This window comes from Crinia signifera, chromosome 5, assembly GCF_055691185.1.
Source record: "Crinia signifera chromosome 5, ASM5569118v1, whole genome shotgun sequence".
NCBI classification, from domain to species: domain Eukaryota; kingdom Metazoa; phylum Chordata; class Amphibia; order Anura; family Myobatrachidae; genus Crinia; species Crinia signifera.
The window spans coordinates 217,141,269-217,159,035 of record NC_139221.1 but is presented as its reverse complement, the minus strand read 5'-3'; the positions used below and the strand labels follow the sequence as shown (position 1 = coordinate 217,159,035).

General features: G+C 40.7%; 1 protein-coding gene across 2 annotated transcripts in view; it reads left to right on the top strand.

The window, feature by feature from the left end:
- Positions 1-17,767, top strand: part of TPK1 (thiamin pyrophosphokinase 1) — a 551,394-nt gene that overhangs the window by 118,481 nt on the left and 415,146 nt on the right. The gene's annotated exons all lie outside the window — the stretch shown is intronic.

Below are 17,767 nucleotides of genomic sequence, written 5' to 3'. Positions count from 1 at the left end.
ATAAGGGATACTCAACCTGTAGTAAAAGAGAGTACGAGCTTGTCCTAGTGCAAAGTGACTGACTTTGGCGGGAGAAAAAATCCCCGAAAAATGACCCATTTTCATGGTTTCAATTGTGAATATGGTGTTTTCTCCGGAACGTTTTTTTTTTTTTTTTGTGTTTTTTTTTTTGGGGGGGGGGGGGGGGGGAAGGATGCTCTGTAATTGATGTGATCAAGAAAACTTGGTGGGAAAAAAAACAGGGTAAATCCCTTTTGTTTGCCTTTAATAGAATAGTGCACCTATGTATGTTCCAATGTCCAACAAACTCTTTACTGAATGCTCCAGTAAGTCCAGTAACAATGCATTACACTCAGTTCTTTAGGTGCAGGATTTAAAACACTTCTGTTTATTGTCTTTACTTGTGGCAGTTTATTTGAAACATGAATTGGTCTGAAAAACAGTTTTGCATCTCCTGTGCTGGAAACATGAAAGGGCTGCATTATGGCATATAGTTATGCCAAAGATAAGCCAATATATTAAGTTCAATACTTGGATAATGTTTGGAGCACTGTGAGTGTGGTATATTGTGTCTTATCAATAAGTGTCTGGTTGTCAGATCTTGCTAATAAGAAATACAGTAACTGTTGCAGTCTGTTATTGAAAAACAGTAACTGTTACAATAAGTATTACAAGTAACAGTGTAAACTATTTTATGTATCATTTTAAATATCACTAAACATTAGATGTATTTGTTTCTTACATCATAATACACTTGAACGTATTTAACTGTAAATATATTGGCTTATCTTTGTTATAACTACTATATATACTCAAGTATAAGCCTACTTTTTCAGAACATTTTTTATGCTGAAAAAGCCGCCCTCGGCTTAGTCGAGTGAGGGTCCCTCGGCTTATATTCGGGTCGACTTATACTCGAGTATATACGGGTATATGCCGTAATGCAGCCCTTTCATGGTCCCAGCAAAGGGGATGCAAAACTGCTTACAAGTGATGATGGTCGCTGATGAAAATGACACACTGCTGGGAGAAGAGGCAGGGGAAGTCGCTGGTCGGAGGTGCACACTCCAATCGCTGGCAATATGGTCGCTTAGCAACCATATTGCCAGCGATTTTATGCCCGTGTGTATACACCTTAAGGAAGGTTAAGTCAGCCTAGAATGCACCCATAGCTCCAATTTGACCCAGAGGTTCTCAATGGTGTTAAGATCTGGACTCTGAGGTGGAAAGTCCTTCCAGGTTACCAACTTTTCCGTAAAACTAGCAGAAACAGCCCCACAGAATAAAACCATCACCTCCATGCTTTCCTGTACAATGCGTTACACTGTGGCTTCAGAATTTTGCCTACATAGTGAATCTCTCTCTGTATACACACACACATGCAGCTGTGTCCACATCAGTGGCATAACTAAAATCTGTGCACCTCTGCCCAAAAAATATACAATGCCCTCCCCATCTGCCGCCGCCATTGCTGCATCTGTTGTTGCTCCACTGCCAGCAGATCTTCCGGTCTGCGGTCCCGGTGCTCCTCCTGATACAATGAAAATGTCCAAAATAGCCACTGCCTCAAAGCAGACAGTTACTAAGGATGCATTGTACATTGGAATGTTTCTAATATGTTGTTGGATTAAGTTAAAGGGACAATTAGCTTTTATAACCATACAATATTTATTAACTCATGCACGTTCTAAAACTTATTATGGAACTTTCAAGCAATTCGCAAAATATTAATATGTTCAAAACTTTCTAGAATTAGTAAATGTATTCTTATTTAATTTGTGTTTGTTTGCATACTGTGAGATACTGTAGCATATGCTTCAATATCTTCATTCCTGAATATAATACCTGGTGTTTCAGGTAGGCTATTGTCTAGAATGGAATACATTAGTATAAAGTCCCATTGTTTTTTTTAACCTTTTTTCTACCTAAAGACTACTGAAATCTCAGAGACCCAGGAACTTAAGGTGATGCTCCTACATTCTTTGAAGCGCAGGACCCCCTACGAATATGGCTCTTTCTTATGGTCAGGACTTTGATTATACTATTCAAGTTGCATAGTGATCATGGTACCAGCACAAACTGTCCAAGTATATGAATTATTCTATGAAACAGCGGGGATGACGGAGTGATGCAGAAAAGGCTTTTATGATAAGCCGCAGTAAAATTTCTCGCACCAAATAGTAAAATTTGGTTTTGAAGGAGAGACTCTCAGATCAACCTCTCATATTCCTCGCACTATATAAGTAATGTCTAGTGTAGTATTTAGCAAAATATTTATTTTCTTACCATACCTGACATATTGAACATACAGTATACCCTTTTCTGCCTTTATATTATCGATTTGGATTGAACAATTGTTACAAAACACTTTGACTTTATCTCAATATGTTATTATTACCATACAAAACACTAACACATAAGCTTTATTTGTTAATGGGCAATGTACTGTACTATTGTTTGTAATCATTTCTTGCTCACTCTAACTGTTAACTTTCTATAAATTGGAGTCTTTTTTTCTAATCTTACAATTTCCAAACTTGAAAAGAAATAAATTCCTATTCCAGTGTTTAGTCATAGGGCTATATTTACGAAATGATCACCTCCTTTTATTTTTTAGAAGTTATAGTACATTTACCCCATAGTGTCTTCGATGTTAACATCACATTGTTAATAGCGCAACTCACTAGTCTGACGACTGCCTCTGTTTCCCATGAGATTTCCTAGCTTGGCCACCAAGTAACTCCTAAAATGAGGTTGCTTCCTAAAATGAATGTAGGGAGGAAGAAGGGCTGCACTCACTGTGATGGTGGCTACTTAATGTTAAGGCTGCACGGTTACTGCTGAAAAAAACCTGATCTCAGCTAAATACAATATACAGGAGGGGGTGGTAACCTGCGCTCAAAAGTGGTATATGCTGGTGTCTAGTACAATGCTGGTTTGTACGTTGGTATAAATTAATGGTACAATGCTGAACTACACGTGGGTAATGTTGTTAACCAGAATGAGGACTGCACAGTGTGTAATGCACGAAATGGTAATAACAGAAATGGACTGTAATGCAAGCAGTAGATGGATTTTATTGTAGTTTGCACAAAAAAAAAATGCCAAGGTATGCAAGGGGGTATGATGTGCTGCTGGGCAGCGGGATGGGGTGCAGTAATGTACAATCAAAACTAGCAAAGGTGTGCTAAAGGGGTATAATGGGCTGCTGGGCAGCGGATGGGGTATAGTTCTCAGTCCAGAAGGTGGGGGGCGAGAGAATGAACACAGTCACAAGGGGGTAGGTGGGTGTACAGGGGTGGTGGTGCAGAGGGGCTGGTGTCCCGTCTCCTCCGCAGTGCACCTCTCACCTGTGTTCACCGCTGTAAGCTTCCTCTGGGTCCCGGCTCTTCTGTCTGCTTCTGATGTTCTTCTTGCTAGGGCTCCTTCAGCACTGTGGCTGAGTTGCGAGCCCGGCTCCACAGTGCCTGGGCGGGATGTCACTTCCGGGTTGCGGCGCAGGATATCACCGTCACCCGGTGTCACTGTCCTGCCCGGCTTCTGTGCGCTCTACTCCCGGCCGGGAGGAGACTTAGGTGGAAGGGGTGCTCACTGGAAAAGTACCATCCCATACTGTATCACCAAACATGCTATAATAAAATCCAGTAGATTATGTCTAATAATAATCGGAAAAAGACATGTCCACAACTTGCTTACAGGTTTATTATACTGGCTAAGAAGTAAGAACCAGATTGTCTCAATTCAATTGATTTGACATCATTTACTAAAGTGTAGGTTTACTATAGTGCCAGTGTTGCCCATAGCACTCATTCAGATTATATACAGTATATTTATCTTCTGGAAGGTGCTACATAAATAAGTGTAATCTAATTTCTAGGGCCAGCAACTCCACTTCTGTAAACCCTCACTGTAGTAAATATACCCCCTAGATACCCCTAGCTTTAGTGGGATTTCACATGGACTTAAAGTTCTCTTACACAATCCTTGAAACCCTGGGTTGATTTGGTAAATCTGATTTGGACACCCTTCACCACATAGACTGATTAAAAACATTACCCTTGGGGGCGTGGCCTGGAGTAACTAGTAGCAGATGTGTTCACCAGCTCTCCCTCCTTTATCCTGTCTATTATCCTGTTTTTTTGGCACTTTTACCATCTACGGAGTGGATACTGTGGTGGGGCACTGCCTCCTGAGCCCTCCGGAGTGCTGAGGTGGTCCCTTCCCTAAGCTGAAGTCGGCTTGTGGCTGGTTGATTGCTGTGGCCTGCTCCGTTAGCGCGGTGCTCCTGGTCCCTCCAGCTGCCTGCGGGCGCAGTGTTCGGCGAGTGACACATCCTGTTTTCCCCCTGGCGGTCCTCCTGTCCTTTGCCTGCTGCCTTGTTGTGGTCTCCAGAGCTGATGGTCAGCATCTTCTTGGCTGCCCCTGATAGTGCAGCTCCCTTGCCCCGGTGACCTGGGTGCGGCCGCAGCCATCTTGGGACTTTCCCACCCTCCAGCACTTTCACTGCCTCCATTTACCTGTCTCCAGCGCTGTGCTACTGCACCATTGATTGTTGTGGTTGCCTGCCTCTCCTGCAAGCCCAGTGATGAGCTAGCCACACCACTGTTTCCTCTTTGTGCCTCTATACACTAGACAACCTGATATCCTGCATGCTTGAATTAGCAGCTGCATTATATATATATATTAATATATATATAATTTACCATGGAGGCTTCCTTGCAACATCTACTGCAGGCTATACAGTATATGCCTCTGCTGACAGGCTCCTGGCCAGGCTTGCTGTTGTGCAGAGGGATGATTACTTCTCTATATCCTGTACTCCTGGTGAGACACTTATGCCTCAAAGCCATTGACCTATAGCCCATACTGATTTGGTACTGAACTGTTCCTTGGATGAGTTATCCCTGGTGTCCTTATCCCATTTTGGGGATATTTACTATCCCGTCCCAACAAGTTTCTTTACCTCCTGTATTAATGATAAATATGATGTTGCTGACGGGGAAGTTACCCTTCATGGCCATGGACCTACAGCCCATACAGATCCTATGATTGATTGTTCTCTCGAGAGGGGCTCCCTGATGACTCCGTCCCGATTCACAGATAGTTACCATCTCCCTGTACTACATCCGGATGATGATGGGATTCCCCCAAAACTTTCTATATTACTTCTGACAGCTGTTTTTAAATTATGGATTTTGCTATAAAATATCCTGGTTTTCTTCCAGATCACTTACGAATGTCTGGAATCACCCTAATTCTTACACCTCGGCCCCTTCAGGGCTTCAAGAACTGACCGGACTAGTTTTCCAAGCCACATAGGAGTTTTAGATTCCTTTTCCGTATATATTTGTTTTTTCTTATTTTTCATATTGTACCCTTCTATATTCAGTTTTTTCTCTTTTGCTATATAATCTGTGTAATCCACACCATAAATATAAGTACTATATGTGTTAAGGAGCTGTATTTGTTGAGGGAGAGCTGGGGCTAGTTTATCCTAGTTTTTAGGGTCATTGTTTCAATGCCCCTGACAACTATTCGTTGTGATATCCTGTATTTCTGGGGGGGGGGGGGGGGGTTAGTTAGTGTAGTTAGTGGGGTAGGGCTATTTTTTGATAGCTAGGCATACACTGTTTTTTTGTTTGTTTGTTTGTCATTATATTTCGGTGAGACATGTAAATGTATGCTTCCAATTATGTGGCTGGGGTTGGAGTACCTTGATCTGCTACCGTAATCTTATACTATATTACTATACGTCTCTAATTGGATCTACCTGAATGGCACCTTTGGGTGATCATGCACGAGTAGCAAGTTCTGGGGGTATATTGTTACCCTTACTGCAATGTCAGATAACCACTATGCACCTGGGATTTTAAGCAATAATTTTTTAAGGTGTTTGTGCTTTTGACCAGGAATCTCTCCATTAAGGGCTTACCAAAATTGAATCCTAACCTTAATTTTTCTTTCTGGTACCTGAATGGGATTCACACTCAAGCAAATTATATAATTTCCAGACTTGCTCCTCCCCATTGACCATTTTTAAGGTCAGACTGATTTGCCATCCTCTGAAATCACAATATTGAGTACAAGATATTAGTAAGTTAGGCATCTACTGGCCAAAGTTTCAAACAGACAAGGTAGAAAGATTTTGAATCAATATAAATTACTTCAACAAGTTAGAAATAGATATACAACAAATCCTAGAGGGAAAAAAACACTGCTGTTGCCAATTGAAAATGTAAAACACCTTGCTTATTAGTGCAGAGAAGAGAAGACACAACTTAAGCTGAACCAAGCCACAGTGACACATAAATACAGGAACATCAAATTAAGTGTCACATTCTTTAAAGTGCTGATTTTTGTTTGGTTAGATTACAGTTTGATCGGTACTTCTTTACTTTCACGGCGCCAGCATGGCGCCGCGCGTCAGAGTCCCCTTGCGGGGCTCGCCCACGCTGCGGGCTCGGTGGCTCGCTACGCTCGCCACGCTAATTAAAATCAACTCCATGCCAACATGGATATTGAAGGTATGAACTATCCATGTTGGCATGGCGTTAACTCCGTTTATTTAACTTAATTAGTGGCGAGCGTAACCCGGAAGTACGCGCGGCGCCATGCTGGCGCCGTGAAAGTAAAGAAGTACCGTTTGATCCATTGGTAATTTATTTATTCATACATTTAGTTCTGTTAATCAGTATTTTATTTTCTCTGAAGACATTGAAGACTCCCAAAACAGACATCACAGAACCAATTCAGAGAATTATTGAAATCCGCATAAACAAATTAACTAGTACTTACATGGATTTGCCCTGATGGAGAACTTGCCAGCCATATCTGGATAACCTTAAAAATGACTTGTCATATAAACTACACAGAGCTCTATAAAGCCATTGTGCCTAAAGGTGCTTACACACCTGGCGTTTTTGCCGATGATGGGAAAAAATCGCTGAGCTGACAATTGCCCGTCCAATCGATTTTCCCAAGTGGGGAAAGCTTTCCATATAAAGCTAGTGTTTCACTCAATTTCCCTTACATAGCATCTCTAGGCTACAAAGAACCATGCTCATCTGTGTCTCGGCTCTATCCAACTTTACAGTGGACATTACTGTAGACAGCCAATCCAGTGGCATGCAGCGTGACCCGGGTTGGACCGTTCACACTGCAGCGTGACCTGATTTGGTCCTGTGTCCAACCTTAGTTACTATTCTTGTTGTATTGTCCTGGCCCCTTTCAGACTGAGCCATAACCAAGGTTATTTTGGTAGTCTAAAAGGGGTATTCCTGATTAGGGATCATTTTTAACTTAAGAAGAAAAGCCACAGATCCTCCTTTCAGCACCAGAAATTGTCATTTTTCTGCATATATATATATGTACGCAACTTATTTGTGGTCATAAATTAGGTTACATTTAATGTGAACTTACAGTAAGTTAGGTTCTGTGCACATGGATGTTGTCTAACTCCATCTCTACTTCTATGTTTATGTCGGGTGGATAGAAGAGAGATTAAACTTCACAAAGGGATCAATACAGTTTACTGAAGTATACTCACTTTTTCCATGAGCAAAGAAGAAATGAATGAGAAGTTATGCAAACCTAATTAGTTGAAAAAAAAATCCAATTTCTATCTGTTTTTCTACATATATTTTAAGAATAAAAAACCTGCCATGATCTTAATTAGAAACATATTTAATTAATTATCATTTGCAATATACCATCTATTAAAATGCAGAAAAAAGTAATTGTTAAATAATCAGATGTAGTTCTTTAAAAGCTTTGAAGGCGGATGTTTAATTTTTCTCTGTGAAAACTGCTAATCAGGTACTAATCATTTAAAATACCAGAGCATTCATTTAATTAAATGATTGTTTATCTCTCAGTACAAGAAATTCTAAATATGTATAACTGCCATAAGAGCTGTTCTACACAAACTGTTCAAATCAAAAGCCTTTCATAGTAAGGTTTTCTGTTCCACCTGTATGGTAGGTTTTGTATAATCTGCATTAGCGTTCTATATTCACCTAGGCCAGCTAATTTAGAATTTATAATGTCATTTCGCTATAATTATCAGATATTGGCAAGGAAATATCTCCCTTCTTTGCTTTTTTCTTGTAAACTTGGATGTAAAAGATATGCCTCCAGCAATTGGGAGATACATAATAGGATTTACAGGGATTGGTTTGGTTTGGGAGGTACAGGGTTCATTAATATTATTATAAAGATTGATGAATGCTGGTAAAATAAATGGTACTTGTGGACAATCACGGCTCCCACGATGTCCATCTTATAGAAAAAAATCGCATGCGATTTTTAACAGAAATGCATCCAAATGCATTGAAATTAGTATCAAACATGTTCAATGGCCCCCAAAGGTCATTTTTCAGGCTGTACCACCCACACTATCAATGCAAACCCGAAGCGTGGTGAGCGCAGCGGGCCCACGAGGGGTGGCGGTACGCGTCCTATGACCTTGTCATTCCCCCACTATCCACGTCGGCGTGGAGTTGAGAATAGAAAGTGTGGCGAGCGCAGCGAGGGGACACGGATACCTTCACAGGTATACGCGTCCCCTCGCGGGCTTCACAGGTGTCCGGGTCCCCTCGCGGGGCTCGCTACGCTCGCCACGCTTCGGGCTCAGTGGCTCGCTGCGCTTGCCACACTTTCTATTCTCTACTCCACGCCGACGTGGATAGTGGGGGTATGAAAAGGTCGTAGGACGCGTACCGCTGCCCCTCGCGGGCTCGCTGCGGTCGCCACGCTTCGGGTTCGCGTTGATAGTGGGGGTGTTACAGCCTGAAAAATGACATTTGGGGGCCATTGAACATGTTTGATACTAATTTCAATGCATTTGGATGCATTTCTGTTAAAAATCGCATGCAATTTTTTTCCCACGATGATGGACATCGTGGGAGCCGTGATTGTACCATTTATTTTACCAGCATTCATCAATCAATCTAAAAATCGGATGCGATGCGATTGCATGCGATTTTTTTAAAAAAGCCTAAAAACGGCAAAAATCGCATGCCATCACATGCCACTACATATGGAATGCGATGGCATGCGATGGGAGCCGTGAAAGTCCACAAGTACCAAATAAATATACAAAAAGGCTTTTTCAAGGCAAAGACTTGTATAGATAAAGAATACCCACATACTGTAGGTTCCCTCTTCGCATATGTCCATTAAGAGGACAAATAGATGAAAACACTGTTTTGGTTTTGTTTCATTCTTGTTTAACAAGGGAAACAAATTTAAACAATTACATATTCTTTGGAGAGGATTAGCTGGGTTTAATGTGAATGAGCCTTAAATAAAGTAAAAATTGCAATCTAGCATTAAATCTCAGTGAAAATACCAGTGAAAATCCTCATTTCATATATTGAGGATTAATTAACAACACAAGCAGGCTCAGAGTCAGTGAATTTGAAACACTGCATACACTGTTTCATTTCTTTTGAGCACAACTTATATGTTATGTGTTGTACCTGTTAGAGCTTTTAATCCTTTATATATTTCACCCATACGACATTCCCCCTTCTCTTAAAAAAAAAAAAAAAATGAAACCTAATTGAATTAATAAAAATTGAATAAATATTCATCAAATACCATAAGAAACTTACTTTTAGGTGTGCTTCCAGCATTGCAACCCGTGTTCTTCTCTTGCATATGTTTATCCCTGGTCGTTCAGGACTGCACCGCTGCAGATAAACACACAGAATTGCAGACCTTAGGCCTGTATTTATAGGCACAACACAGCTGTGTGCAGACTTTTACCGCTCCTCTTCACGGAGAGAAAAGGGGCATGGCCAGCAGATCACAGAAGCCAAACCCCTTTTACTGCACTTGAGCGTCCCGCTGCCGCAGTTTTAGATGTTGGGAGGTATGCTTGTTTATTTTGGTTAAAAGTAAACAAATAACACAAAAATCTGCAGTATTTGTATTGCTGAACTTCCTTTAAATTTCTGTGTTCCTTCTAAATTCCTGTTCCCATATATGTGCTTACAAGTTTTCTCTTTAGTCTCCTGTTCCAATAGGATACACCACACATTAACTCTGAGTTTTATTTGTTACATGTACTCAAACATCTTCAATGCTTGTGATGAGGATTCCAAAATAGGTAATTTAGACTGGTTGCAACTTCTGTACCACTACCTACTGTAGCTTGCTGTTGTCACAATATACATGCATTTCATTTCCCATAATTTTAGCCAGTACTTTTATTTCAAATGAAAAAAGTTACGTCTTTTTTTTTTAACTAAATTTTTTTTTTAATTATTTATATTTTAGATTAGAATACAAGAAACATAACACGTAAACTGAGAAAAAGGGCAAGGCAGGTCAGAAGAAACCTCAGCTTGCAAGATGAACAGATGGGAATTTGATCAACACATTGAAGCAGTGAAAATAATTATGAGACACAATAATTATGAGACGCATAACACCATATTTTGGTAAAGATAACAAGAACTGCTATGATGAGTCAAGGTGTTCAGCATAGTACATACATAGTGCCATTGGAACTATCAAAGGTGAGGAGGATGAGGAAGTGTTCTTCATCTCATAACTTGAATTGTAGCAGTAGTAATAGAGGCAGAGCAAAATATTATTTACTACATGTTCAGGCAGATCCCTACACATTATTATTATAATTGTGTCACCTTTAAAAATATCCATTTTTAAATTGACAATTTAAAAAATTAAGTGCTATCATTTTGTATGGTACATATATTACTTATCTTGTATATTCAGCTGCAATATGTTTTGACCTTTCGGGTTATCTGTAGTTTTTAGGCATTACTCTATATGGACAAAAGTATTCGGACACCTGACCATTACAGCAACAGGGACTGCAATAACATTGTATGCAAATACATATAGTTAAGGTATTTGAAACAGTGGAAACGTAGAAAGAAGGGTCAACAATGTCTAGGTCGACATACACTAGGTCACCACTAATGGCCGACACCTGGAAATGGTCGGTATTGACAGAAGGTTGACAGAAGCTTAAGGTCAAAATGGACATGATCGACACCCCTTGCACACAAGTTTTTCACTTTTTTTTTTTTTTTGGTGTAGACTGACTTTACTATCCAAGTGGGCATAAAGTGAGAATATAATAGTGTGCCAAGCACATCGATGCACAGTGGCCGAAGCATAGCGAGCCATGTCCTGGAACGCGGTGCACTTATTTGGTTTCCATGTTGACACCACAGCTATAGTATGAGTTATTTAGAGCCACCATTACAGTCCAGGTTTTAAGACTATTCATGCTTGAGCACAGGGGACTCAGTAACTCAGTAAATTTGATTTTAACTATCTGGACTCAAGCATGGACACCCTAAAACCTGGACTTTAATGACAGTTTTGTAAACTCTGAGTTCATTAATACCCCATTCACACCAGAAATGCAGAGACAAACCCGGGAATTACATTCCCGGGACAAGCAGGGACATTCCCGGGTTGGGTCTCATTCACACGCTTTTGAAGCAGGGACAACCCGGGTCGGTACCTTTCATACCAAACCCGGGTTGACCCTGCATTTATCATTGAAAATGGCCTTTTTTAGGCCCACATTACATTATTGATTATTAAAAATTAGACAACAAACAGTTGTAGTGTTTTAACCTTTTGTTTACTTCAAGAAAACAAATGAAAAGGCATATAAAAGTATAAAACTTTGCCTATTTCTAGGCACAAAAGTACAACATAAATACAATAAATATAAAGGCACATTATTACACAAATCAAACAACCCCCCACCTCCGCCCCCCACAATCATCAAACATCCTACCCCCGCTCCCCACAATCATCAAACATCCGACCCCCACAAGCATCAAACATCCCCCCCACCCCCGCCCCCTAAACAGGAACATAATTTTTTACCTTATGAATCAGGCCAACATTTTTGTAAACTTGAAAAGTGCTCGGCAAACATCGGTCGGCCATTGTAAACATCAAACCTGTTAAGTGCACAGGCATATAAAGTGCCCAACTATCAGCATATAAATAAAAAAATAACAACCTAAAATCCCAACCTCCCCCCGCTGTCTACCTAAAAATGTGCCCTTAAAACAGCAATACTATTTTAAACTGCCTATTGCAATTGCCTGTATACAGGGTATTCAGGCGAGGATGGTGGCGGGTTAGGAGGGTCATAGTATGGACCTCTGGAATACGGCGGGTAGCTATGCTCAGGGGCAGTAGGGCCTTGGTTAGCTGGGAGCATGTTGTTACCCACAAAGCGAGGTATGTTGTGTTCCAGGAACAAGAATTGGCGGTCTTGGTAGCTGTTTAAGATGCGCTCTTGGTGTCCCATTATCTGTGTTATGAAGGTCTGCTGCAGCTCTCTTTCCTCCTCGATGAAACAGAGTTTCCGGGCATCCTCCTATCGCCACATGTTGTTGTCCATGTCGCGCAGTCTTTCACAGAGCACCCTGGTCATTTCCCGTGCCGCGAGCTCTACTTTGGTGGCTTTGCGTTTCCGTGGTGGAACTGTATATACTGCAAGGGGAGTAAAAGAAGGAGAAAAAGGCATAAGAAAAAGCAGTGGTGTGATCGTATGTGTTTGTGGCCTACTCCCACCTACACTTGATACACTACTCTGCGACACCAAACTTTGCAGCGGACGGTTATGGTGGCGTATAGTGCAGCATTACTGTGTATTGGAATGCAAGTACTTAGGACATTAAAGCAAGGATAAATACTTACTATTGGTGCGCATCACAGGGAGAGCTTTTTGCTGTGTCGCTGTGGGTATTGCGGGCACATTGCTCTCTTGGATGGTTAGGCTGTCATCTGCATGGTTAACGGAGGAGTTTAAATCGGTGTCATCTGTGACTAGTATCGGTGATGTTGGCCCAGGTGATATTGGCCCAGATTGGGTACTGTCCATCGACTGATTATCTTCATCAACCACCGATGAGAGAGTGGCCGAGCAGGAGGATGACAGGCTGATCGGGTCACTCAGCACAGTGTGGCCAAAACCTGCTGTGCACAGCTCGTAAAAGATTCAATCTTGCCTTGCAGCCCCACTCTTATTCCGATTGCGGTCATGTATGCGGTAGAATTGTTTCTTCATCCCCTTCAGCTTGTTCACCACTTGCTGCTGGCTGCGGACGAAGCCCCGCGATGCCAGGACCTTGGCAATGTTGTGGTATATCTGGGCATCCTTCACAGTGCCAGTAATCTGGCGCCGGATCTCCTCTTCCCCTCTGATGGCTAACAGCTCCCTCACCTCTTCATTTGTCCAAGCCATGGCAGCCACACTTGCAGGGGTTAAAACCCACTTTTGGCCAACTTGCATGGGTTAAATGCACTTTGCCCAACTTGCAGGGGTTAAAACGCACTTTGCCCACAGCACGTGCATGCTGTATCTCCCTGCACGCTGTTTGCTGCCTCTGAGCGTGTTTGAGCATCCAGCACAACAGGAAGTTGCCCTGCCAGCAAATCAGCGTTAGTTGACATCAGCAGAGGCAACACGGGAAGCAGGGACATGTCCCCGCACCTTTCACACCAGCCAGTAGTCCGGGAAGGACCCGGGAGTAACCCTGCTACCTAGCCGGGTTGGATTGCCGGCAAATTAGCCCGGGATTTTGTCCCGGGAACCTTTCACACCAGCGCTAGTACCGGGTTGTTCCCGGACTCAACCCGGGAATTTAGGCTTGTGTGAATGGGGTATTACTCAGAGTTTACTCGGTGCCTTGAAGAGTAAATCCCAGCTCATTCCACAGCAAACAAAATAAGAGCAAGAGAAATCTAGGGCCAAAATGAAAAATAGTACAGGTTGAGTATCCCGTATCCGAATATCCGTTATCCGAATTATTCCGAAAACCAGACATTCCAGAAAGTGAAAAAAAAAATGTATTTGCTAAAAACTCACTGGGGACATTTGTAACAGCATCACTGGGGACATGATATGTAACTGGCACTATATATGTGCAAGACAATGATTGCTTGGCATTCAAATTCAGTGCTGAGATAGTACACACATTTTGTTTCACGTTTTAAACCTTGTTTTTTGAACAAATAAAATAATATTTGTGTATATTTTATGTGGTAATAAAATATATTTGTGTGTATATTATGTGTTTATACAGCATAAATGCAAGATACTTCAAAATACATCATTGAAATATTAAAATATTCCGAAATACGGAATAATCCTTTATCCAAAATTCTCCTGGTCCCGAGCATTTTGGATAAGGGATACTCAACCTGTATTACATTATTTGAAAACCAGAATTTAAAGATGAGAAAAAATAAGTGTAGTTGTGTCCTTTATCTTACAATCTATTTGTGACAAACTGGCTTGCTGGTAATAGTGTGCAGTTTCCATAGGAATGCATGGTGCGTATGCACAGTATGACTACTGTAGTTCCAGCAGAGTACGTGCAGTCACTGAATATATGGATGGTTGGTTTGCAGAGAAGCAAACTAAAGACACAAAAGCTTTTTGGGTGCACTCTTGATATACTTGTATAATAAAAATTTAAAAATAATTATTTTTTTTAAATGTCAATTAAAAATGAACTTATTATCTTTTATTATTGAGCGAATTGTTGAAGTAATTCATTATACATTTATAAGTATATCTAAAGTGCGCTCAAAAAGCATTTGGGCCTGATGTATCAAGCTTGAAAAGTGATAAAATGGAGAATGATAAACAAACAACCAATCATTTTCTGCCTGACATTTTTAAAACACAGTCTGTGACATGACAGGTAGGAGCTGATTGGCTGTCTGTTTATCACTCTCCATGTTATCACTTTTGAAGCTTGATACATCTGGCCCTTTGTGTCTTTAGTTTGCTTCTCTGCAAACAAACCCCCATTTACAGTATTCAGTCACTTCTACTGAATGCTGGGTGCACCACCTATCCATAACTGCAGGAATTGGTCATAAAGTAGTTTGTTATATTGGTCTTTTGTAAAATTCACACAGCATTTTTATTGTCTGTGCGGATCCTCCCACACTTACTACGATACATGCAGTCACTACCACGATGCGTTTTTCGTATGCATGTGGCAAAATAAGGGTAAGGATATGTGCTTAGTTCCTTTTGACAGTACACGTGTACCTTTTCCCACTTCAGACAGGGTGTACACAAATATGCTTTCAGTCATTAAGATTAAATTGCACAGAAAATATTTCAGTCCACTCTCCTAGTCATGGGTGTGACTAGGCATGCCAGAAGACAGTGCGGCCATGTCGAATCCACAGTGAGTGTATCTACATCTGTACTTGTTTATTCTTTCCCATTGATTTTTTTCTATTCTTTTTAAACCACACCTGTGTAACTAGCTGTATGCTTTGTGTGAGTGTGGGCCTGTTTCAGAGATGTTCGCAATGCTGACATTTCTTGAGCAAAAATAGGCCAACAGCGTATGTGCACCAATGTATTGTAGTAATGTTGCTCACAGTGAGGCTTTGTTATCAAACTAACATTTAGGGAGTGTTTTGTGAGGTAACAGGGAGTAACGAAAAAATGCAGATATGTTGCGAACATGTTTGGGGTTTGAGGATGTGCAAACAATGGTACACCAGCAAACAATAGCTGCAGCTATAAAGAATATCTTGGAGCCTACCAATCTCTAACAAGGCACCTTGAAGAAGGGCACTACCAATGCCCAAAACATGTTGGTGAGTGGAGGGACACTTTTCATTGTTTGAGACCTACCCTTTTGCCATCTGGGAGTGCCTTCTTCCATTCCGGATACAGAAGAAGTGCAAGTGTGTCTCTCCAATGAGAAGCATTTTTGTGTTTTTTGGATTTTAAACTTTGTTGCCTGTTTTTACATTTGTTCATGTTCATTGAGGTGAGTCCATGCATTAAGGGGGAGTGGTGTAAATCCATGAGCATTTTACAGACCAAAAGAAACCTTGATGTGATCATAGGGCCCTATGATTAAGGTCCGTATTTGTTCGGACGTCTGAACACATGAGTTGTCAAAGTGCAGTGAGGAAGTTTGCACTATCCATCCGTGGTATAGCAAAGAAACCCTGATGTGCACATAGGGACTGATATATAGGTCAGTGTTGTCATAATGGATGTTGGATGAATAGTTGAACACCCGCATTAGAGAAATTATTGGCGGTGGATATTGAAGAATCCAAAAGGAGATATCTTACTAGGACAGCGCTTGTTGTTTATTTGGGATGCAGTTATAATCCCGGCAGTCGGGATCCCGGCGTTCAAAATCCCGACCGCCGAAATTCCGAAACTTTCTCTCTCTATGGGTGTCCATGACGCCCATAGAGGGAGAATAAATTAGTGTGCCGAGCATAGTGAGGCACCGGGCCTGCTGCGTGGCAAGCGCCGCAAGCCCGCAAGGGGGGGTGACCCCCCCCAATCGGGATTTTGACCGCCGGGATTCCGACCTCCGGGATTTCGTATAAAACTCATTTATTTCACCATTCACATTTGCATATTTGGGATTTGTCCATACCTTCCAACTGCCCAGATTTTTGAGGGACAGTCCGTTTTTTGGGGATCTTCCCCACTGTCACACCCACTCAATCATCTCCTGCCTGACATTTTTTAAACACAGTCTGTGACATGACAGGTAGGAGCTGATTGGCTGTCTGTTTATCACTCTCCATGTTATCACTTTTGAACTTGATACATCTGGCCCTTTGTGTCTTTAGTTTGCTTCTCTGCAAACAAACCCCCATTTCATAACTGAAATCTCCTGTATGAGATTGTTAGCAAAAATTCATAAAATTATACAGAAACTGCTGTTCTACAAAATTTTATGAAAGGAAAAAAGCTTGATAAATAGCCCATAAATCAAGTTTACTTTCATGTCATAACAAAATACAATGTGAAAAATGCTAATTGAATATTTTTAATATTCATTGTAATGTGCCTCCTTTATGTTATGTGTTTTATATTTGTCCAGTCTGTTGACCCTAAAATGATATTTACTTTTGGTAATAATTAGTGCATACAATATATGCTAGACTAAATAAAGTATGATGTGACTGATCAGGTAATGAAAAGTGAAAGCATTACATTTCTAGAATGTGTGATTCATTATCACAAATTACATTGAAATAACAAATAAATATGTATACATGCTCTGGCACATCTGAGTGGATGTATTACTTTGAACATATTTTTCTTTGATTAAATATCTTATAAATCTTTTGTAGCACATGTTCCATGGTAATTTATTTTATCGAAATGGCTAACATTTTTTTTCCACTTGGAATGGTATAAATCCAATTATTCCCTCATAATTGAATGAAAACACTGGACTTAGAATGTTTATTAATTTGCTTCGTATAATTCCTTACTACAGAAGGTATGCCTGTGTCATGATTCAATGCAGTAAGATTCTGTTTACCTGGGAATTACAGCACTCTCCGTACCAAAAACAATAACATGATTCATACACCAAGCTCCAGTGTAGAATCTTAATAGGTTCTGGCTAATTTTTCATCTGTCTTTAGTTATTTGATAAAACTGTCCCCTGTGATTTCTTTAACATGTTGGAAATCAGATCATTTTTCAAATCCAGCCTGTGACATGGCAGCAGGTAGGAGCTGATTGGCTGGTGGCTTAGTACATCTGTCCCTCAGTGCTGCATTAACCTTTTTTTATTTTTTTATTTTAATGGCTTGTTTTACAACACCAGAAACTATACTTAATATAACTTTAGAGAAACGAGGTGAATCCTAAGAAAAGCATATTTTGCAATATTTACTTGACACCCATTTCCCTTCTCAAGAAAGATAGAATAGATTTGATATGTAAAACATCTCTGTTTGGATA